Here is a 23928-nt window from a genome sequence, read left to right as displayed (position 1 = left end):
AGAACAAGAAGCAGAGAGAGGAGATGGCTAGGATATTCTTAGCTGGAGGAGAGGGGAGCCCTAGATCTCCTCGAAGAAAGGGACCCCGCCCATCCGGGCTAGGATGAGATCAGTGCGCCCTGTGTAAGGGATATGGGCACTGGAAAAGAGAGTGCCCCAAAAGGAAGGAACAAGGAGGAGGGAACCCCGTTAAGACCCTGCACCTAGGAGAGGAGAAATGACGGGGACGGGACTTGGCAACCCTCCCCGAGTCCTGGGTAATCGTGTGTGTGGAGGGAACTCCTATTGGGTTCATGGTAGATACGGGGGCACAGTATTCAGTTCTCAACCAAGCCCATGGTCCCCTAAACCCAAGATGCACAAGTGTAGTCCAGGGAGTAACAGGGTACAAGAAATGTGCCTGGACTACTAATAGAAAAGTGAACCTAGGAAGACATCAGGTCTCTCACTCATTCCTGGTTGAACCCGAAAGCCCTGCACCGTTCCTGGGCAGAGACTTATTGACCAAGGTCGGGGCGCGCATTCATTTTGAACCCAAAGGGATAAAGATCATGGACAGAGAAGGGCAGTCCCTACAACCGGTGCACGTGCTAACCCTATCCCTAGCTGATGAGCATCGCCTGTTTCAGGCAGATCAAGAAAAGGGGGGCCAGGGAGAAATAGACTCTTGGTTGCAGAAGTTCCCTTCTGCATGGGCCGAAACTGGAGGAATTGGTCTCGCCGAACATCTGCCCCCAGTTGTTGTTCAGCTCAAAGCCGCAGCACTGCCATTCCGAGTCCGGCAGTATCCAATACCAGAAGAGGCTAGGAAAGGGATAGCACCCCATATCCACAGACTGTTAGAGGCTGGAGTCCTTAAATCCTGCCAATCTGCATGGAATATGCCCCTGCTTCCAGTAAGGAAGCCTGGCAGCAGAGAATACCGACCGGTGCAAGACTTGCGAAGGGTTAATGAAAGGATCAAGGACATCCACCCCACAGTGCCCAACCCTTACACCTTGCTCAGCCACGTGCCACCCTCACATGTGTGGTATACTACTCTGGACCTGAAAGATGCCTTCTTCAGTATCCCCCTTTCTGAAGTTAGTCAGCCTTTGTTTGCCTTTGAGTGGCAGGGACCAGGGGGAGGAAGAAACGGGCAGCTTACCTGGACTAGACTGCCACAGGGTTTCAAAAACTCTCCCACTTTATTCAATGAAGCCCTAAGCCAGGACCTGGAGCCCTTTCGCAGGAGCCACCCCCGTGTGACATTGCTGCAGTATGTGGATGACTTGTTGCTGGCCACAGAAACCCATGAGGAGTGCGAACAGGCCACAGGGAACTTGTTGGCTGAACTAGGCGAACTGGGATAGCGAGCCAGTGCCAAGAAAGCCCACATCTGTCAAAGGTCAGTGATCTACCTGGGGTACAAAATATCTAACGGAGCCAGGTGTCTAACGCAGGCCATGAAACGAACTATTCTGACTCTCCCCGTCCCTTTCTCACCCCGGGGAGTGAGGGAATTTCTTGGCTCAGCCGGGTTCTGCAGGCTCTGGATTCCAGGATACGCAGAAATAGCCCGACCGCTATATGAGGCGACCAAAGAAGGGTGGGGCTGGCAATGGCCTCAAGAACAACAAGAGGCTTTTGACAGACTAAAAGAAGCTCTCCTCCGGGCCCCCGCCTTATCTTTGCCAGACCCAGAAAAACCCTTCATCCTGTTTGTAGATGAAAAGAAAGGAGTGGCTAAAGGAGTCTTGGCTCAGCAGCTAGGCCCATGGAAAAGACCTGTGGCCTATTTGTCCAAGCAACTAGACCCCGTGGCCTCTGGATGACCATCTTGTCTGCGTATCCTAGCAGCCATTGCTCTACTGGTAAAAGAGGCAGACAAGTTCACTTTTGGCCAGAACTTGAGGGTAACAGCCTCACATACTCTGGAGGGGATCCTCAGGCATCCTCCAGGAAAATGGATGACGAATACAAGACTCACCCACTACCAAGGGCTCCTACTAGATTCTCCACGAATTGCCTTCTCCGACCCTGTGACCTTAAATCCTGCCTCCCTTCTGCCGGACTCAGATCTGTCGACCCCCATCCATGACTGCAGAGACATCCTCTCCGGAATTATCCAGATGCGAGCAGACTTGAAGGACACACCATTACCGAACTGTGCGCTAAATTGGTACACAGATGGGAGCAGCTTTGTGCAGGAGGGAGTCAGGAGAGCAGGGGCAGCAGTGGTGACCCACGAGGGGAGGGGTAGTCTGGAGCGCAGCCCTGCCCCCTGGCACCTCAGCACAGAAGACGGAACTTATTGCTCTTGCTGAGGCCCTGGAGAGAGCAGAAGGCAAGTGGGCCAACAACTACACAGATAGCAGATATGCCTTTGGCTCTGTCCATGTCCACAGTGCCATTTACCGGGAAAGAGGATTCGGCTCCTGAGAAGGAAAGCAGCTGAGGAATCTACAAGAAGTCCAAAGATTACTGGCTGCTATCAAAAAACCGAAGGCAGTAGCAGTTATACATGTACCAGGCCACCAATCAAAGAAGACGCCTGAGGCCATCAGCAATAAACATGCTGATGCGGAAGCTAGGAGGGCGGCCCTCTCGGACTCCCTTGTACTTGCAGCCCTCGAGGTACCCATACCTGAACTGCCCGCCTTGCCACACAAACCTGAGTATTCCCCTCAGGATCTTGAGTGGATTAGGAAACAAGACTCGGGTAAAGTGTTTGAGGAGAGAAATTAGAGTAGGGACCAAGAAGGTAGATTGATCCTGCCAGAAGCATTAGGACAGTATATGCTTGCTAATCTGCATAAGTCCACCCATCTAGGCTGGAAAAAACTGCTCAGCCTTTTCCAGTCTGCGCAGTTGGTGTTTCCCCACCAGAATGAGGCAGCTCGTCAGATCACGAGAGAATGCAGGAGCTGTGAGAGGCTGAGACCACCCCCAAGAGGGCCCCACCTGACAGGTACTCAGGAAAGGGGGAGGGCTCCCGGGAGGAGCTGGGAAATAGACTTCACCGAAGTAAAACCAGGGAAGTATGGGTACAAGTATTTGCTAGTTATGGTAGATACCTTCTCAGGGTGGGTGGAGGCTTTTCCAACCAAGCATGAGACAAGCCAGGTAGTAGCAAAAAGATTAATTGAAGAAATTATCCCCCGATATAGGGTCCCTGAAGCCATAGGTTCAGATAACGGCCCGGCTTTCATTAGAAAGATCCTACAAGGACTGGCCCAGGCTTTGGTGGTAGATTAGAAGTTACATTGTGTTTATAACCCGCAAAGCTCTGGGCAGGTAGAGAGAATGAATCGGACCTTGGAGGAGACCCTTTCTAAATTAGTATTAGAGACTGGCGGGGACTAGGTGACCCTCCTTCCCTTAGCCATCTTCCATGCTCGAAACTCCCCCTATGTACATGGTTTAACTCCATTTGAGATAATGTATGTAGCTCCTCCACCCATAACTCGGCGAGTACAGCTTTCCGGGACAGGGGACCAGGCCCCTGACTACCTGAATGTGTTGCAAGCTCTTGCTAAAATGCAACAAGAAATCTGGCCCTTCATTAGAGCATATTATGAGGGCGGGAAGATTCCGAGCCCGGAACATGGCATAGTCCCAGGGGACATGGTGTGGGTCAAGAGACACCGAGTGAGGATACTCGAGCCCAGGTGGAAGGGACCTTACGTTGTGTTGTTTACCACTCCCACTGCCCTCAAGGTAGATGGTATCGCTCCCTGGGTGCATCACACCCACGTTCAGAAGGTCCTGCCTCATAAGGGTCCAGAAGCCCGCAAGGAGGAATGTAAGGTGCAGCAGCATCCCGCGAATCCTCTAAAACTACACCTAAGCCGAAGATGAAGGGGATCCTGCTGATAAGCACCTTAATATGGACATTCGAGGGAACCAAGTCTGTGAAGCTGATTCCAGAACCCGCAGGAAGACCAGGTTTGGGTCCGTCTAGGTTAGGTAACCCCTTGTGGGAGATGGTGCAGGCAGTAGCAGAAACTCTGAACCACACCACTCCCTCCTTCACTGATCCCTGTTGGTTATGCTACCCAGGTTCACCCCCCTTCTATGAGGCAGTCGGGATAAATGGCTCCTACACTATCAACGACTCTTATCCCACTCCTTGGGACAGGGGACCGAGGGGACTTACGATCGCTCAGGTCTCAATCGCTGGTACATGTGTGGGCACAGTCCCTACGGCCCAGAGTCAGTTATGCTCCTCCTATAATAAAACCATGTGGGAGCCAGGAAAGTGGATTATACCCTCCTCGGGTTGGTGGCTCTGTTCAAAGACAGGCCTCACCCCGGCCCTATCCACCCTTGTGTTCAATGCTAGCAGTGAGTTTTGTGTGCTCGTGGCCATTCTACCTCGCCTAATATATCGTTCTCATGAATCCCTCCTTTCTTTTTGGGAAGAAGTGCCAAGCCCCCACTGGAGAAAGAGGGAGCCTGTTACTGCCCTGACAATTGGGGCCCTCTTCTCCCTAGGGATAGCAGGGGCAGGCACTGGGGTCACAGCCCTTGTAACTCGGGAACAAGGGCTCACAGACCTGAGGCTGGCAATTGATAGGGACCTAGAACAACTCCGACAGACAGTGTCAGACCTGGAGCAATCCCTCACTTCCTTGTCGGAGGTGGTTCTACAGAACCGAAGAGGCATGGACCTCCTGTTCTTCAGAGAAGGTGGGCTGTGTGCAGCCTTAAAAGAAGAATGTTGTTTCTATGTAGACAAAACAGGTGCAGTAAGAGATTCCCTGGCCAAACTGAAGAAAGATCTAGAGAAGAGACATAGAGAATATGAAAGTAGCGAAAGATGGTTTGAGTCTTGGTTCAAATACAAACCTTGGTTCGCTACCCTCCTCTCGGCCATTGCAGGGCCACTGGTCATCCTGCTGTTGCTGCTTACGATTGGCCCATGCATAATTAACAGGCTTGTTAGGTTCGTGTGAGAAAGGATTGACACTGTCCAACTTTTAGTCCTTCGTCAAAGGTATCAGGCCCTAGATGCCGCTGTGGAAGATTCCTCAGTTTAGTCAAGAAAAGGGGGGAATGTAAAGGAATGCAGGAAACACCCTAGAGCGAGAGCCACCCAGTTTCCATACCCTAAGGGGGACGAAACTCGTGACAAGACTTAAGGAATGCTTGTGCAAAGGTCAGGCAAGCGGCGAGTCCCTGTTTCAACTTTATTGGTTAAAGTATGGGATGTGTTTTAAATTCATTGGTTGTGGTAATGTGTGGGCTTTGGTGCAACGGCTGTGAAAATCCTATATAATCTATACCTAAAGTTGCTTGGGAGTCGACAGCTCGGACTCGACCTGCGTGTCAGGGGAGGTGCTGTCGGCCCCAGCTAGCTGGCTGAATAAAGACTTTGCTTGGATTTACATCTCCGTGCCTGTGTGGTTTGTTCTCTGGAGAAGCCCCGGAGTCCCGAACCCTAACAATGTGTGAATTTTATTTGTAGACTATCACATTCATTATTCATGTTTAATAAATAATAAATGAAAGCAATAATAATAAAATAAAAATGTATGAGACTACATCTAAACTGATGAAAAACAACTTTAAAAATTATTTGATCCAACAGCAATATTAGCAAGAAAATAAAAACTTTATAGAAAACTGAGTATTCAAACAAAAATGCAAGATTTATTTATTCTTTTTATTGAGGAAAAACTTGCATATGGTGAAATAATGGATCTTAACTTCACAAATATACACATGCCTGCCAAGACCCTTATTAAAACAGAACTTTTACATCACTCCATGTAATTCATATTTCCTCATCCAGCCAGTCCCCAGTCCCAAGGTCTTATTACTAAAGTTGTCTTTTCTTGAATTTCATATAAATGGGGTCAAACAATATGAACTCTTCTGTGATTGTCTTATTTTGGTCTATAATTGTTTTAATTAATTCATATTATAGCAGTAATACTTTGTTATAATTATTTTGCAATAATTTCCATTGAGTTAATATACCACAATTTGTTTATCCATCCCCTTAGGATGGAATTTGGTTTATTTTGAAATGTGTAACTACTATTAATAAAGCTATAAACATACTGTGCCAGACTTTTTGTGGAAACATGCTTTCATTTCTCTTGGGTAGATACTTAGAGGAGCGAAATTACTGGCTCATGGGGTAAGCTAAGGCTAAACTTTTAAGAAAGTGCCAAATAGTATATTTATTATTGATTTCTAGGAGTTCTTAATGTGTTTTAGTGACAAGTCATTTGTTAATATGTATTGTAAATAGCTTTTCTAAGTCTTTGCATTGTACTTTCATTTTATTAACAGTGACTTGTAATAAGCATTTGAGTTAATTACATATTTTTTTATTATTCCATTTTAACTACCCTAACAACTTTCAGGTAAACTTCCTTTTAATTTTTGGTGGTTATTTTAAGGATTAAAATATCTAACCTCATCTTTCACAGTCTTCTTATAGTTAATATTTTATCACTTTGATTGAGATATAAAAACTTTATCAACCCATTATTTTATGCCATTGTTGTCATATATTTCACATCTATAAATGTTTTAAATCCAAAACTATAATATTATAACTTTTGATTTAAGTTGTCATTTTTTTTTCCTATTAAGAAAGCCAAAGTATATATTTACCAAAGCACTTCATTTGTGTCATTGTTCCCCTGTTAGAATATGTTCTTTAGTTGGTTCTTTTTCTCTCTTTCTCTTTTTTCTTCTCTTCTTCTCTTTATCATCTTTACCTTTAGTTTTAAGCAGCTAAACTAAATGTGTCTCTGTGTGGTTTCTTTGTATTCTACCAACTCCAATCTGCTGTAAAGTCCATTAGGTGAAATTTTCATCCAACATTGCACTTTTCAGTGTTCAACTTTCTATATTTTTCCCCATACATGTGAGTTCTTTTCTGAGATTTCCCCTTTTTCTGAAATTTTCTGAAAAAAGATTTCATCTTTTTTCTTTATGCCTTGAATATAATTAACATAATTCCTTTAAAGTTCTTGTCTGATAATCCAATAACTAAGATATTTTCTTTTTATTTAATTTCTCTTAAATATTTAAAAATTTCCTATTTCTTTCCACTCCAAATATTTTTGTGTGTGTGAGAGACACTGTGAATAAAATGTTTTAGAGATTCTCAATTATGATTTCTTCTTCTGAAGAGTATTAATTTTTATGCTAATGAGCAGTTAAGTTAATGAAATTTCACTTTTAATTTTTGATTGTGTCAATTTTTAGAAAGCCCAGGATGTTTGCCAAGCTCTTCTAGTTGGGGAGTTCAAATCCCAAACTCTACTTCCTTTGATGGTAAAAAGTCCTTTCTGCCTCTCAAGTGTTTCTTACCACCAGGTTCTTTAGTGTTTCTCCCACTGTAACTTCAGGAGAAAATTCTGGGACAAAAATACCTCTGAAAAAGAAGCCCATTTATTTCTTATAAGCAGTCATCGCATGACCAGGCTGAAGCAGCAGAGCTCCACCCAACCTCTCTGGTCCAGATAAATCCTCACAAGCCCTTGTAATTACCTATTGATATGTAGATGACCACCTCTCTCCACCCCTTGAAACACCTATTGATATGCAGATGTTCTAAAGCCAGGTGAGAGATTCAGAAAATATTACAATTTTACCCACACCCACTCACACATAGATTTTCAGTTCAGAGGTCATTCAGGATTTGAGATGCAAATACTGGACTCTCCACTTGTGTGGTTTCCTCCTTGCTTTGTTTCCCACCTTTCAACTGCCAGTCACTCAGACAATCTCAAAGTTTATCCTCTGACATACCAAGTCTAAAGGATTGTGCTTCACTGCTTGAGTTCAGGCACGCAGTTGCTTGCAGACAGGGTGGTGCCCTCAGAAAGCAAGCTACATAAATGTGATTATCTCCTAGCTTGGATTCCTTTCTAATGGGTTGTTTTCTTTATAGTTTCTATCTTCTTTTGTCTACTTCCCAGTGACTTAAAACAAAATTTTTCCCAAAGTTTGTAATTTTTATTTGGAAAAGTTAATGCGATACAAGCTGTCTCCCTTACCAGAACTGTATTTTTGTAGGATTTACTTTTTATTGCATATTTTAACAATCCAGTATCTCATCAACTTCTATTTGCGGCAGTTCTCAGTTTATATTTTTTGTGTTTTTTTTTCATTATTCTAATATTCAGTGTATTTGAATTTACCTTTCTTAAAATGGCACAATATACTGAACTAATTTTATTTGCTGGATCCTACTTTAATAAATTTTCACTGATTTTTACAATTATTTCTAGTAACTCTAGTAACCAAATATATTAATTTTAATCTGTTTGGAATTAAAATATCTGATGATACCTTTTGCTCTGGATGATACATTTTAATAAATTGGGAACTACACTAGTTTCACATTAGGAATGTTTACTGAAAATAATGTCTTATCATTAAAATAACTATTAACTGAAAATACAATTTATCAGACTTTAGAAATCAGACCCATAGTCTGTTATGCTTAACTGAAACTCTCAATACAGTTTATTCTCAGGAAAATGAACACTAAACACCTTGGATATTCTAGAAACAAAATATTCAAAATCACAAGCACAAAAGTCCTTGGCTAAATATATGATCTTTAATTGATGATATAAGATACTTTCTTTTCAATTGAAATTATCATGGTTAGGGGGAAATTAATCCATTGAGTTTGACTCTGGCACTTGGCAGCAGAAATGAAACGAGTAAAATGCTGCATCCTTTCACTGTTGTGAATCTTTCATGCTCAGCAGAAAATCAAGATATGCTCATATTCCCTGCTATTAAAGTACATAAACCCCAGACACTTGTAATTTTCAGACAACCCAAAAGCTATTCAGTTTTAATGTAGTCAATCTATATGAAATAATTTGGTTTATAGCAATATATTTCACTTCATCTTTCTGAAATCTAACTTCCCCATATTATGTGAATTATTTCAACAGTGTGTCAAGAAATTCTTGGACATGTCTATGCACATGAATAAAAATATCCAAGATGAATGTTTATTAGCCCTTTTTTACTCAAGCCTGTCCAGTTATGAAGAAAATTAATCCAGTAATTTTAGGCTCAGCTTATCACAGGTCCAGAGCCAAGAAAGTCCAATGTAGAATACAGGTACAGAAATAATTTGCTGCCCTTGACAAAGTGTGAATATATACCTAAGAACCTCACACAATCCTGGAGATAAAGCTGATTTTCCAAACTTCGCATAGTGAAAGGATAATATGGATAGCTGCCTCTTAATATAAAGCACCAATTTCTACTCTATTTACATACTAAGACTGGAGTCCTGCAGAATACACCAGAAAGATGTCTTCTAGCTTTAGCCCATGTCTAGCTCTACTAGTTCTCAATGCACAAAGATTAAACCTTGTTTCCAGGGTCACTGTGAGCAAAAATCTGCCTCTTGATAAAACTAGTACTGTATGAAAGATCTTTACACTCACAACAACTTGTCCTGGCTTCCATCTCCAGCTCCCAGAGTTGACTTAGACCATTTGGATAACAATACTAGTTCTCTAAGAACCTAAACTTAAAGTCTTCCAAAATCTCTGGTAATATGCCATTTAGTTCCAGTCCATGTACAGCACCAACTCCCTCTTTCCTTTCAAAGGCTCTTGAGATTGGGGCTTTTTTTCACACCCTGTATGACAGGAACTGTCCTAGATACTTTATACATTATTTAATACCAAAACAAGTTTATGAGACTGGTACAATAGTATACTCATTGTGCAGGTGAGGGCATCAGGGTTATAGAGGTTAATACTGTGTCTAACTACATCCAGCTACGAAGTAATTGTCAAATTTGAACCCAGGTCTGTATCATGTCTTTTTTTCCCCTGTATTATGAGATCTCTCATAACTCTTGTACCTCATAACCTGTGTTAGATCTCAATCCCACGTTAACCAAAAACTTGAGGTAAAGATGTGAGATTTCCTAAAGAGACACAATACCAGATGTTAACACTGAATAGAACACATAGTTTAGTGAGTCAAATAAGATAAAAAATAAATGTGCCAAGGTTGAGAAAAGCACACACTTTTTCTTTAACAGACCTACATTTAAATCCTCACACTTATTAGCTATGTGACTTTGGTTAAATTGCTCAGCCCTACAACAAGTTTTTTCACTTCTGCTTTTTCAGTATGTGTTTGTTGATTTGTTTGTAGTTTAGTAAAAATAATATTCTCTTCCCCACAGAATTTTTGTGAATTAAAACTGCAAGTTTAAACTAGGCAGGACAAATAGAGAAGTTAGGAGGTCTCTTAATGATGCTGGGATTTTTTATCCTAGGGGAGAGATGTCAAGGATTACCTAGGCAGTGAAGGAGCAGTACAGTCCCAAAGACCTGTGTACCATGCAGGAATGTTTACATGCCTAACAGAAGCACCAACATAAAATGACCTGTTTCTCTCATTGTTTGAGAGAATAGGAAAATAAATATGTCTATGTGCATAGCAAATTCTTATTAGGTAATAAACTGTTACAGTAGAAATCTGTAATTGTGTCTTAAAAGTGCCCCTTTGTCCTTTATAATAATGGTCTGGGCATACCATGGAGGAAAAAACAGACATTCTATCTGAGACCACTATTATGGGCCAAAGTTTATATACTCAAAAGTGGGCACCTTTCTCAGGAACTGAAGCATGAGAACCTTTTCAATCTCCATGGTGGAAAAACCAGGAAGTCATTCTAGTGAGTGTGCTTCTGGTCATATGCAGGATGCCACTGTGAGAAGATTCAGTCAACATGTGGAAAGAAGTAGAATGTGACCCAATACTCAGTTTTTAATTCCTACTCTTTCTTGATTTATAAGCAGCTACAATGCAGTTCATCACTCTCTCCTCCTTGGAAATTGGCTTTCAATACATGACAAATTCCTGGGTTTACTCATCCCACCCCAGTTGCTCCTTTCTGAGTTTGCCTACTGGTTCTTTCTCATCTCTTCAATGTCTTAACATTAATGCTCCAGAGTTCAGTCCTAATATATCTATTCCTATCCACTATTATTCAGTCCTTTGGTCCTGGTCTTCCAGGCCAAAAGCCTAAGAATTACCCATGATTCCTTTTTCATCTTCATACCACTGCTATTCTTACAGTAAAACTGTTTTCCCATTAATTAGTATGTAACTAGGCTCCAATCTCTTCATATCTGTTATGACTCTTGTCCAAGCCACAGTGATGGATTAATTCAGTAATTTCTGACATGGATTCTTCCATTTCCTGCTTTTGGCCTCAACCAAAAATAGTCCACTTATTTACTCACAGTGATTCTTTTGGGATAAACCAGATAATTTCATTCTTTGTGACAATGACTTCCCATATCACTTAGAGAAAGGGCCCATCTAGTCACTCTGTCTTAGTCATGTTGGTCTTGGTATTCTAGCATTTGAGTAAAGAGCTGAGTGGGTGGAAAAGCCACCTTGTTACCTTCTTGAAAATCATTCCAAGTTGATGAAGTGGCAAATGTGAAGGCCATGATCTAGATGGGAGAATGTCTTGTTGCTTAAAGAGTAACAAGACCAGCATGGAATTTGGATTCCTAAAGACCAAGTGTCCAAATTCTATTTCTGCAATTTACTAACTCTGTGACCTTAGGCAAAACTATAGAAGAGGTAGGTGATCAGGGAGTCCAGTGCCATTTGGATGCCATTTCCAAATTCCCTCATTTAATAAATATTATTGAGAAACTTCTACAAGCCTATTATAAGCCAGATATTCTAGACATTTGGGATAGCAATGAACAAAGGAATAAAAATTCTTGTTATCACATAGCACGTGTTTTAGTTATGGGTAGACAGATATTAAACAAATCAAAGTAGTTCAGAGTAAGGAGAGCTGAACAGTGTGAATGATGTGTTCAATATGGTGTTTGCTGTTTAAGATAGAAATAACATTTGAACTGAAGTTTAGCTGAGTCCAAATTCCATTCTCATACCTTGTGATAATGATCTTAGTCTTGATATCCCTAGCATATCCCTTAGTTCTGATATCCCTACTTACTCCTACCCTGTACTGGTAAGACAGGGGTTGGTCAAAAGCTTCCTCATTAAATAAGTTACATTCTTCCATGATTGCAGTAGGAAGTATAGAGGCATAAATTAATTAAACTGTTTAAAACAAATGTTTGTAATCTCACCATTTTGGTTACTTTGAGTGCTTCTCCACTGTGATATAGATACATACAAATTGAATTCAACCCAGTTTTTTTCCTTATAATATTGATACAGTGGGACATCTTTTATATATATTCTTTTTCTTTTTTTTGTTTTTTTATAACTGTATGAGACGATGCATGTTAATGAAACCTTTATGGTAATTACTTTTCAATATATATAAGTCAAGTCATTATGCTGTACACATTAAACTTATACAGTGCTGTTTATCAATTACATCTCCAGAAAATGGAAACATATATATATTAAATTACATATTAGATTATAATTTTATAATTTAATTTAGAGAATTTACTCAAAATGAACAAATCCTGGACTTAATGACAATGTAAACATGCTGAGTAAAACCACATTCACTGATCCAACTTCGAACAAAACAGAAGACATAAATCATTTCTGTGAAGAAAGAAAAAGAGTCAACTATTTAGAACATTTTGATAACATCATGTAATCTTGCTAAATCAAACTAATATCCTATTGTCATGAGGCATTTAACAAGTGAATCTGAATGACAAGAAGATTGAATTTAGATTTCTGTAATTCTAATTTTTAGATTCCATAATTTTAGTGAGATTTAGTTTTCTAATATCAGAAAAGAGTCTCTTACAGCTGTTATAGAGGAATTTCTTTCTTTCTTACTGGTAGGTTATATAATGCCCCTACTCATTCTCTTATATGAAGTAACCAAGTCCAACCCTGGTACAGGAAAAAGACTTATATAAATTCCTCTGGAAACTATTAGAATTTTCTTACCAGTTAAATGAATTGTGTGAATTCAATTATTCTGCCAGTCACATTTCATGAATGTCCTGTTAATATCCCTCACTCAGTAACATCTCTACACAGGAGGCTAATTTTAGGAATTTTGGGAAATGGAAAGATAAAAGAGGAGTAATAACCAAGGGTTACAAAACTGATATTCATCCCACACAACCATCTATGCCATATATGATAGATAAAATGTATTTTTTCTTAAATTTTTTGTACAATATAGGTGTATACATATTTCCAAACTCACAAAATGACACATATGAGGTTTTTTAATATATCAGTTCTGCCTCAATAAAGCTGTTAAAAAAGATAAATAGATAAAAACCAACATATAAATTTTAGTACTGTACTGACATTTAGTAATATAGTAATAGTAGTAGTAATAGTAACTGATACAAATTCAGAATTCAGTGTTTGCAAATTAACCTAGTCTCAACTCTGTTGCGTCTTACTTTTATCAATTAAACTAATAAACTTATTTTTATTTTTGATTAAATTATAGTTGATATACAATATTATATTATTTTCAGTTGTACAACATAATGATTCAACAATGATATACATTATAAAATGCTCACTATGGTCTGTATAGTTACCAACTGTTAACATACAAAGATATTACAATATTCTTGACTATATTCCCTTTGCTGTACTTTTCATCCCCATGACTTACTTATTTTATAACTGAAAATTTTTGCCTTAATATCTCTTTCACTTATTTCACTCATTCCCTCACCTACCTCCCCTCTGGCAACTACCAGTTTGTTTTCCATGATTATGAGTCTATTTCTGTTTTGTTTGTTCTACTTTTTAGGGCTCACATATAAGTGAAATGTGGTATTTGTCTCTCTTTATCTGACTTATTTCACTTAACATAATGCCCTCAAGATCCATATATGTTGTTGCAAATGGAAAGATTTCATTTTTTATAGCTGAGTAATTTTCCATTGTGTGGCACATTTCTTTATCCATTCATGTTTTGATGGGTACTTAGGTTTCTTCCATATCTTTGCTATTGTAAATAATGGCTGATAATTTGCAATAGTTGAAATAATTGTAAATGGTGCTTTAATAAACATAGCTGTGTATATGTCTTTATGAATTAGTGATTTTGTTTTCTTCACGTACATTCCTAGAGAAATATACTTCTTTTTTAGAAAGGAACTTCAAACCATAGGCATAAACAGTAACATCCTTACACTTGAGCAGAGGTCTAAGAAACCCACTCTGGCCTTTCTCTGGAAGTTCATCTCCCCATGGAACACTGTCTCAAGAGCTGGGGGACACTCCCACTGCATCCCATGCCTTCCCCTTTAGGCTATCTCCTAGGTGTATGAGACACCAAAATGCCTTATCCAAATGACTCCTTCTAGGGCCTGACCACTTCTTGTGTATAAATCACTAAACATTGAGATCAGTCAAGCAAAAGATTAAGCATCATATTAATTGAAAAATCTGCACTGAATGTAACATATGGTCTCCTGTTTATACTACACTTCTGAGGAAAATCTGCTGGTTTTTGAATTAAAAACATTGTATCTTGTAATTTTAATAATTCACTCATATATATATGTGTGTATGTATGTATATATATATATATATATATATATATGATCTTTTCACATGTTAACTTGCTAATAGTTTATCACTAAATTTAAATGAATTGAAAAAAGTTTAACATGTGGAGCTGATCATTGAAAAGGGAAAAGGAGTGAGGAATGCAGTGAGCTGAGATCCTTTCTGTGGGTGATTGAAATTCTGCTCCATAATTACCATGTGTAGAGATAAAATTTTGTTAGAAACATTTGGTTTGGAAATGTTTTTTCTTGTGCTTAAAATATTTATTCAAAAGATTTTCATTCTCATTAAAATGTTCAGGTTATGTCTGTAAATACAGGTTAGATACAGCTTTAAGGTTAGAAGAAAGTTTGGGGATTCTGCCAATGTTCCCTAAATCCACAAGCTTATAAATTGTCTTCTAGCAAATAAGAATGTATTAAGTTGAGTCTTAAGAGAAACAAGGAATCCGAGTTCTCTTGAGTATAATATAAACTGAGTGGGCTGTCTGTTTTATGTACTTGGCTCTTCCTCATCTGCTGGCCCGAGAGCTCTCCTGCCCCGGGCAGCCTTTCCCCAGGTCTCTGTTTATGCCCTATACAGTGGACCATATTCCATCCCCCAGGCATTTCTCAGAGTTTGTGTTAATTGCCAACATAAATCTAAAAGTCATCAAACTTTTGATGTTCTCCTAAGATTCTCAAGTTTTGGAATTTAAAAACAGAGTCTGTAGTCTGTGTGTTTGTCATTATGTTCAAAATCAGAAATTTCTGCCATGTTTCCCTACAGGGTCTCAATGGCTTGATCTGGCCCTGCTGTTACCCCTGTAGTTAGCTTTCCACTCTGATTTCCTTCTCCATTATACTGAGCACTAGGAACATATTATATAAAGAGTAGGAAGTAAGTGCTGTCCATTTTACCTCTTTGTATCATGTTCATTTGTTTATCATCAGGGAAGACCAACTTATCACTGTGCTGCAAATTATGAGATCTCCCAAATTTTGCTAAACGATTAAACAGTGTTATTCTGAGAACTGTTTATGTGTATCTAAAAAGTGTTGCTATCTTCATTGGGTTACTTCTTAAATTAATCCCACGTGAATTAGATATACAGAAAATGGATTTCTGAAGTAATTAGATATTGTAGAGGATGAGCTACAAATTTAGCTCTAACTTTTCCATTAGTGAACAAAAGGAAGAAGTGATTATGCTAAATAAGTGTCCCTAAAAATAACTAATACCCACTCTCCAGTTTCTGCAGTCATAATTTTATTTAAAAATCCAAAACAAGGTAAGAAAATCCATCATTCCACCTGCAGTACTATTGCCAAACTTCAATAGGATTCCAAAGCAAAGGTGGTCATGGTTAAATTGTCCTGTCAGTGGCTGCTTAAGGTGCAGTTCTGTTTTTTTGAGGCAATGTAGCAAGACCGTACATGCTTCTTTCTTACTTCCAAATCTTGGGATTATCGTGGTTCTGTACTTCACTCCCTAAGGAAGGAAAGGAAAGAAATCTTAATTCTGAGATAAACGTGATCTTTTCACAAATTAAAAAATGCTTCATTTTCTTCTTCAGCTCTACTCATCATTAGTTCTTTTTTTTTTTTTTTAGGAGAGCAAGGTACAGGCTTTTATTTAGCGATAAAGTGAGAGGGAAGAGCTCCTGGCACATGGCAGGAGGGGACAAGAGAGCCCATCATCATTAGTTCTTTTCTTCATTAATGTATTTTTTTCAATAAATACTAAATGAGTATCCACTGGCACTGTTCTAGATACAAGCAAACAAAAGAAAAATCCTTGCCTTCATGGAGTTTGCATTCCAAATGTATAATAGGCAGAGAGGTAGGGATGAATGCATAACAAACTCTTAAAAGAAATATACAGTTCATCTGATGGTAATAATATTACTGAAAATATGGCAGGAAAGAGGAGTATATAGAGTGTTGTTTTGGCTAAGGATGAAATTTGAAATAATGTGTTCATGAAGGGCCTTACTGAAATAGTATCATTTGGGCAATCATTTTAAAGAGTAAGTGAAGATTGAAGGTATAAGAACAAAGTGAGCAAAGCTCAGAGGGATAGAAGATAAGATAACAGAAGTAAGCAGGAGCCAGAGGCATAGACCACTGTAAAAGTTTTGGTATTCACCTGGATAGGAAGTCACCAAATGATTTTGAGCCAAGGAATGACTTGATTTTATGGGAATTTCAAGTGGATTAGATGATTTGCTACTGTGAGGGATAATTATACTTTGGACCAAGTGATAGAGTAGAAGAGTGAGAAATGGTCCAGCTGACATGATTTGTGAGTGAGCTGTGTATGGGAAAGTTACGAAGGTCATAATTTGACTGACTGTAGGATTTTGGATGAAAGAAATGGGGAAAAATAGAATTTCTATAAATCAAGTTGAGGAAAATTATAGGAGGAACAGGTAGTACTGGGAGGAAAATATGAGTAGTGCATGGCAGGAACATCCTATACTTGAAATATGTATTGAACATGCAAATAAAGATGTGAAAGAGGCAGCAAAAATCACAGGTGTGGAGTTCAGGAGAAAGATCTGGTTTACATTCATAATTTGGAAGGTCTCACCATGTTGATATATTTAGCTATGAAAGTGGATGAGGTCAACCAGAGAGGATAGGAACCAGAATTTCCTTGCTAAAATCACCAAGTGGAAGAGTTTTATGACTATAGCAAAAAAATTAGAAGGGGGAAAAGAAACACTAGTACAGAACAAGAAAAGGGAGTATAGACTCCAGAGAGTGATGTTTGGATTGCTCTAGGATAGAGAGTACTTAACACTGCTGAGAGGCCAAATAAATGAGGACTTAAATGTAACCATTGAACACCATGGAGACTGGTGAGTTTGTCAAGAGCTGTTTCACTGTAGGAATAAGAACAAAAACATGATTAAAGTAGTTTCAAGAAAGAATGAGCAGAAAAAATTAGTCCTTCATTAATTCTGAGGGTTGCTTTTGTGAAAGAAAGCAGATAATGGAGATGTTACTTTTAGAGGATGTAGAATAAAGAGATGACTTTCTTTGACAAAGAAGAAATGGAAGCATGCTTGAATGCTGATATAAATTATTGACAATACACAGAGAAATAACAATGATGCAAGTAGGATAACGTAGATGATGAGATGCCCCTAAATGGGCAGGAGAAGATGTGGGAACTATTGGTCTTAGATAGAAGCATAGCCAGCTTGACGTTAGTAACAGGAATGAAAGGAGAGTATATAGATGTTGATACAGGTCAGTATATATGATGGGGGGAACTTCTGAGGGCCTTTTAAAAATCCTTCTCCTATAATTCTGAAATAGGATCTATATAATCAGCTGAAAGTAGTGATGAGAAAGGAGGCATTGGAAGACTGAGCAGGGATGTGAAACTATGAAATAATCATTCAGAAGAAGGCAACAGGAATGGATCAAGGCCCATTTGAAGTTAGTGGTCTTCATATAAAGAAAGAATAGTTATTATGCTGTGCATGTGTGGTTTTCTGTAGTTACATTAATTTCTGATGTGCAGGTTCAAAGTGGGCAAAAACTGATTTTTGTTTTCTAGAGTTGGGGCTTTACCAGGGAAGTTATTGCAATGGAGAGAAAGGCAATGGGCCTGAGAGTGTGGTAATTTAAATTGGAACAAAAATAAAGCAAAGGAACAAAAACAAAGACTTGAAGGGGATGAAGAATAATGAAAGGTAAATTACTTGCTCTGATGGCGTTGAACAATTGGAGTCAGATGTAAGAGTAAGTCATCTGCTAAGACAGTGGATTAGAATCTGTATATTATGGAAGAATGCAATGGTTGTTAATAAAAAATCTTGAACATCATTATGTATAGGATTGAGTAACTCAATAAGTAGGACAAGACGTAAGGAAAAGAATATACCTGGATACTGAAATCAACAATTATGTCAGGAGAAGTGTTATTAACATACAATAAACTACTAAAACCTTAAGGAATAAAGTGGGGGGCCTGGGCAAGTAGTCAGAGAGAACTACTGCTGAATAGTGTGGGTAAAAATTTTAATATTTCCAGAATCTCTTGCCTGGACTTAGTGCACCTCCATAACAATAGGTGTTTCCAAGGGGTGGAGAATATTCCATCTCCATATCAATAGGTGATTACAAGGGAAGCAAGGGCAAATCTGGACTGCAGAGGTTGGGTGGGGTATCTTTTTGTAGCCCGGTTGCAAAAGACACAGGCGAGCTGAAGTGCATGACTGCTTGTGCGTGATAAATGGGTTTCTCCCACTTTATTTCTCCTTTTGATTGATTTCAGCTTCAAAGGTTACTTGCCCTGGGCTGGGAACATATTTTCCCCCCAGAGTTGAACCTGGTGGTGGTCAGCATTATCTCTGAACACAAAATCTGTCTTCATGGGTGTGATGCTTGGGCAGGCTGCACCTAGAGATGGTGGGGAGATACCTGGAACCCCACTATAGGTGGTGGGGAGGCACCAGTGGCTGCTGCAGTGACAGGTGATGACTCACCCACCTCAGCAGTGAAGGAGGATGCAGCTTCCCTGGGAGCCCCCTTTCTGTGGAGCTTCCAATTGGGGAGTCTCTAGTGGAAATTTGGTCTAGGGTAAAGCACCTACTATATGGGTTGGCCCTTCCCCAGAGTTGGGGAAGAACGGAGACACCAGAAGCTGTGGAATTAGCCCTCTCTGAGACAGAAGACAGCTTAGAGGCCCTGAGTGGCCTTGCAGCAGCCAGGACTGTGAGATGTTTGTTTCTTGAGATAGTGGAAAGGGATATCAAGGAGAGAGACACACATCAGCATCACTTGGAGCAGCTGGGAGATGACCTATTGGATGCTCTAAAGAAAGAGACAGTTATTGAGAAGACAGGTTGTGTTCCTAGAAGATGCATTAGCAGAGAGGGAGGAAGAAGCAGGAGAATCTGCATTGCAGGAGGCCATGGGGCAGGGGGAGGAAAGAGCTGTGCCTTCAGCCCGGAAGATGGTAGAGGAGATGTCATGGGATGATGAGTGGATTGGACCGAGGGCCAAACTGTCACCAGTGCCACTGCCTGAGGCACCAGTCCCTCCCGTATTAAAGGTCCACCTGGATGAAATGAAAGCAATAAAAATAAAACAACCAAAGGTCCCTCAGAGGGAGAAGAAGCCCTGTCCCAAGGTTGTGGAGCACTCCATTTCGACCCTTATACCCAGGATGAGCTGGTGGACATAAGCATTCAGTTTTGGCAGAAGCCATCAGAACCTCTGCCTACATAGCTTTTGATTCTTTGGTATATGGGGTTGGAAAATATTGTTATGTTGGGTTCTGAAATAGGTAGACTGGCCTCCCTGATGACTCACCCTTCCCTCCAGCAATAGTTGGAAAGTGCCCATCACACCTCAGGGAATTAGGAGCTTCTGGATTGGCAGACAGCAGCCATCAGGGCAGTTTGGCCTAATCTTACCCACTAGCTGGAAAGTGTATGCAGAGCTCCAGCAGGTGATATGGGAGTTGGGCATGAAAAAATATATATAAATGGACTCCTCAGCAGGGCCCTGTTGAGGAGTAATTCACTGTAGGAATGAGAAATCTGGTGCTCCATCTCTCTTTGGGTCACTGGTGATGGTTCTTGTCCCCCACACAGGGCAACATCTAAGTGAGGCTACTCATACTTTAGCAGATCTGGGGGAGGTTGAAACAGTAAGAGCACAGAAGGAAGTACAGGCTACAACTGAAAGGAGAGGTGCAAGGGCCACATGAAGATCTTGAGGACCCAGATGTGGGATGATTTGATAAAAGCTAGGGTAGTGAAAGAAAAGCTTGATGAGCAGCCCAATAGGATCTTGTTCGAACTGTGGCAACAATTAAACCCAGAGCAGCAGTTCCAGCCATTGAAGTCCAGGACACAGAAGCCGGAGGCAAAACCCCACATCCAGCCAGTGTTCTAGCAAGACTTCTTGGGGAACAGTACTCAGGCTATGCCTGGGCCCTCTCCCCAATGGGAGGATGATTGGGCACTGTAATCTGACTGAGGTGGGGGTCAAGGCCCCTACATTTGGGGACACACTGGGAACCGGAGGCCACGTGTGGAATTAGAAATTCATTGGTCCTCTGTGAATGTACAAAGGGTCCTGGTGCTGGTGGACACAGGAGCTGAATGTTCTCTATTTATGACAACCCTGAGCATTTTCCTGAGATTCCTGCTGTGATAGATGGCTATTGGTGTAAGGCAATTACAGTGAAGAAAGCCCAAATCCCATTGAGGATAGGGCACTTATCCCCAAGGGAGCATACTGTGTACATTTCTCCCATCCCTGAATATATTTTGGGGATAGATATCCTGCAGGGCCTGTGGAACTCATTACAGGTGAATTCAGACTGAAGGTATGTATGTTAAAGGCAGTTCTGAGGGGAACTGGTAAGCAGGTGACAAATATTAAGCAGTATAAATTTCCTAAGGGACAAGGAAATTGGAGAAACTCTACAGGAGTTGGAGAAGGTGGGCATCATAAAGCTCACTCACAGTCCTTTTAATTCCCCAGTGTGACCAGTGAAAAAGCTGGGCAGCTCTTGGCATATGACTGCAGATAACAGGGAATTGAATATAAAGTCACACCTCCTTTTGCATGCTGCTTTCCCCTCTATAGCAGCCATAAGGGACACCGTCAGTCATGAATTAGGGAAGAATCATTATGTTGTGGACCTTGCTAATGCTTTCTTCTCTATTGACATAGCACAGAAAAGTTAGGAACAATTTGCCTTCACATGGGAAGGCTGGCAGTGGGCATTCACTGTCCTTCCACAGGGATACCACCACAGTCCCACTGTCTGTCATGGACTTGTAGCCCAGGACTTGGTCCCATGGAAGAAACCACAAATGGTGCAGCTGTATCACTATATTGATGATATCATGCTCATGTCTGATTCTCTTGCAGATTTAGAAGGGGCAGTTCCTAGACTGCTGCAACATTTACGGGAGAAACAATGGGCTGTGAACAGCACCAAGGTTCAGGGACCGGGTTTGTCTATAAAGTTCTTGGGGGTTGTCTGGTCAGGTAAAACTAAAGTTATTCCTGAAGCAGCCATAGACAAAGTTCAGGCTTTCCCTACCCCTACCACTGTGGCAGTATTACAAGAGTCTTGGGGTTTTTTGGGGCTACTGGAGAGTGTTTATGCCCCCCTTGGCACAAATTCTGAAGCTCTTATACAGGTTGGTATGAAAGGGTATCAGGTGGGACTGGGATGAAACATGTGCAGCAGCTTTAACTACTGCTAAGTGAGCTGTCAAAGCCATATAGGCCATGAGTGTAATGCACTCATGAAGATTCTTATGTAACCAAAGATGATTATGGATGGGGCTTTTGGAAGTGGCTTGACTGGATCCACCAACCTATTGTATTCATATCACAACTATGAAAAGAAGCAGAGGTCTGGTACACCTTGACAGAAAAGCAACTGGCTGCTGTTTACAATGCCTTGCTGGCTACAGGGCCCATTTCTGGAACAGCTCCAACCAAGGTAATAACCATCTATCCCATTGCGGGGTGGTTACGAGATTGGACCCAAAGTCCACAAAGTGGAGTGGCACAGACACCTACACTGTCCAAATGGGGCACATATAAAAAACAGTGCAGTGCCCTCACCCCCAGCTCCTTAAGTGGAGAACTCCAGTGTTTATTGGGACCAGTGACATATACCAGTGGAAAGCAGGAAGAACTTGCTTTTGAGCCACTGGTAGCTGAGAGTCCTCATCAGGAGGGAAAAGCCCCTATACCTGAAGGATGCTTGGTGTACAGATGCCTCCAGTTGCAGTCAACCCCTAAAGTGAAGGGCTGTGTCTTTCTATCCTAAGATTGGACAGTATAGATGGAGGATGGAGAGGGAAAGAGCAGTTCATGGGCTGAGTTACAGGCAGTATGGCTCGTGATCACCCAGGAGCCTTCTCCTACAGTTGTCTGCACTGACAGCTGAGCTATCTATTGGGGCTTGACCCTGTGTCTATGACATGGCACCCTGCCAACTGGATGGTTGATCACCAGTCCCTTTGGAGGCAAGAGTTGTGGCAAGACCTGTGGGCCTCTGGTCAGACTAAGACAGTTACCATATATCATGTGAAGGGCCATTTGCCTTTGGCATCCCCAGGAAATGATGAAATGGACACATTGGCCCAGGTGTGTTGGTTAGAAGGAAAGCCTGCCTCTGATGTAGCCCAATGGTTACATCAACATTTGTTGCAAGTGGGACAAAAGACAATGTGGGCTGTTAGCCTGTCAGTGGGGCTTACAGTTGACCTTTGAAGAAGTCAGCAGAGCCCGGAAGGAGTGCCTTGTATGCTTTAAGAGGGACTTACACTGAGTCCTGCAGCAACATAGGACAATAGTAAATGGGCTGATACCCCTTGTCAGGTGGCAGATAGACTATTTGGAGACTCTGCCCATATTAGTAGGATATTAGTATGCCATGACTGGTATGGACACTGATACTGGACTGTTGGTTGCTTTTCCTGCACATCATGCAGACCAGAAAATTACTTGTAAAGAGCAACATAACTAATAAATTGTAAAGTCCTGATTTTCAATCACATTTGCTGATGCTGAAGTCAAAACTTCCCCATAGAATACATGTTATTTAGAACTGAACAATATTTTTTTAAATACCCAATTTATAATGATTTAAAATTTCCCTGATTTCTTCTCAAACCATGTACCTAGCAACTCTCTGTTGGAAAAAATAACATTAAATCTTAAAGAGTACAAACAAATTGCAAATTATTGAGGATCTATGATGCCAAACCATTTAGAAATGCTGCATTTATGCAATAAATTTGTCAAACAAATTAAGCCCACAATAGAATGTAATGATCTGATGTCAGTACTTAGGAAAAGATAGAATTTTGAATAAGTGGTTCATGTTTTCATTGTTTATATAACATTACTCTAACCACAATTCAAAAGAGCATTTATACTATGTTAAAGTTCTATTTAAATTAACTATAAATTTTTCCTCTGCCAGTGTGTGCATATATGTGTGTGTAAGTATGTTGACAACTTTTGTTACTATTACATACAGTATTTACCAGACTTTAATTCATTTTTAAGAAACTATTGATTGTAGTTAACTGGTATGTATCGCAAATTATTTTTTACGTCTAGATGTTTGACAAAGTAAAAACAGAACAATGCCATTCATTATAATAATATTAAAATGAGCATCCACTATATATTGAAAAAAAATACTAAAATGAAGTTTGCTCTCCATTCTGCATTTGTTTTGCAATTACAGTTAAAATGCATGGGAAGAGTTTCTAAATCTTTCCATTTTGAAAATAAAGGAAACCACATTAAAAATGGAAACCTGAACCAGGAGCCCTCCTATATTAACACTTACACCCCAAATAGGAGGGAGCTTAATTTACATACCCCAGCAGGAGGAAGGAAGACTTTCTCCTTGCCCAGAAACAGTCCAGCCAATGAGAAA

The sequence above is a fragment of the Manis pentadactyla genome, chromosome 4 (assembly GCF_030020395.1).
Source record: "Manis pentadactyla isolate mManPen7 chromosome 4, mManPen7.hap1, whole genome shotgun sequence".
Classification (NCBI taxonomy): Eukaryota; Metazoa; Chordata; class Mammalia; order Pholidota; family Manidae; genus Manis; species Manis pentadactyla.
Note: the sequence above shows the minus strand (reverse complement) of the source record.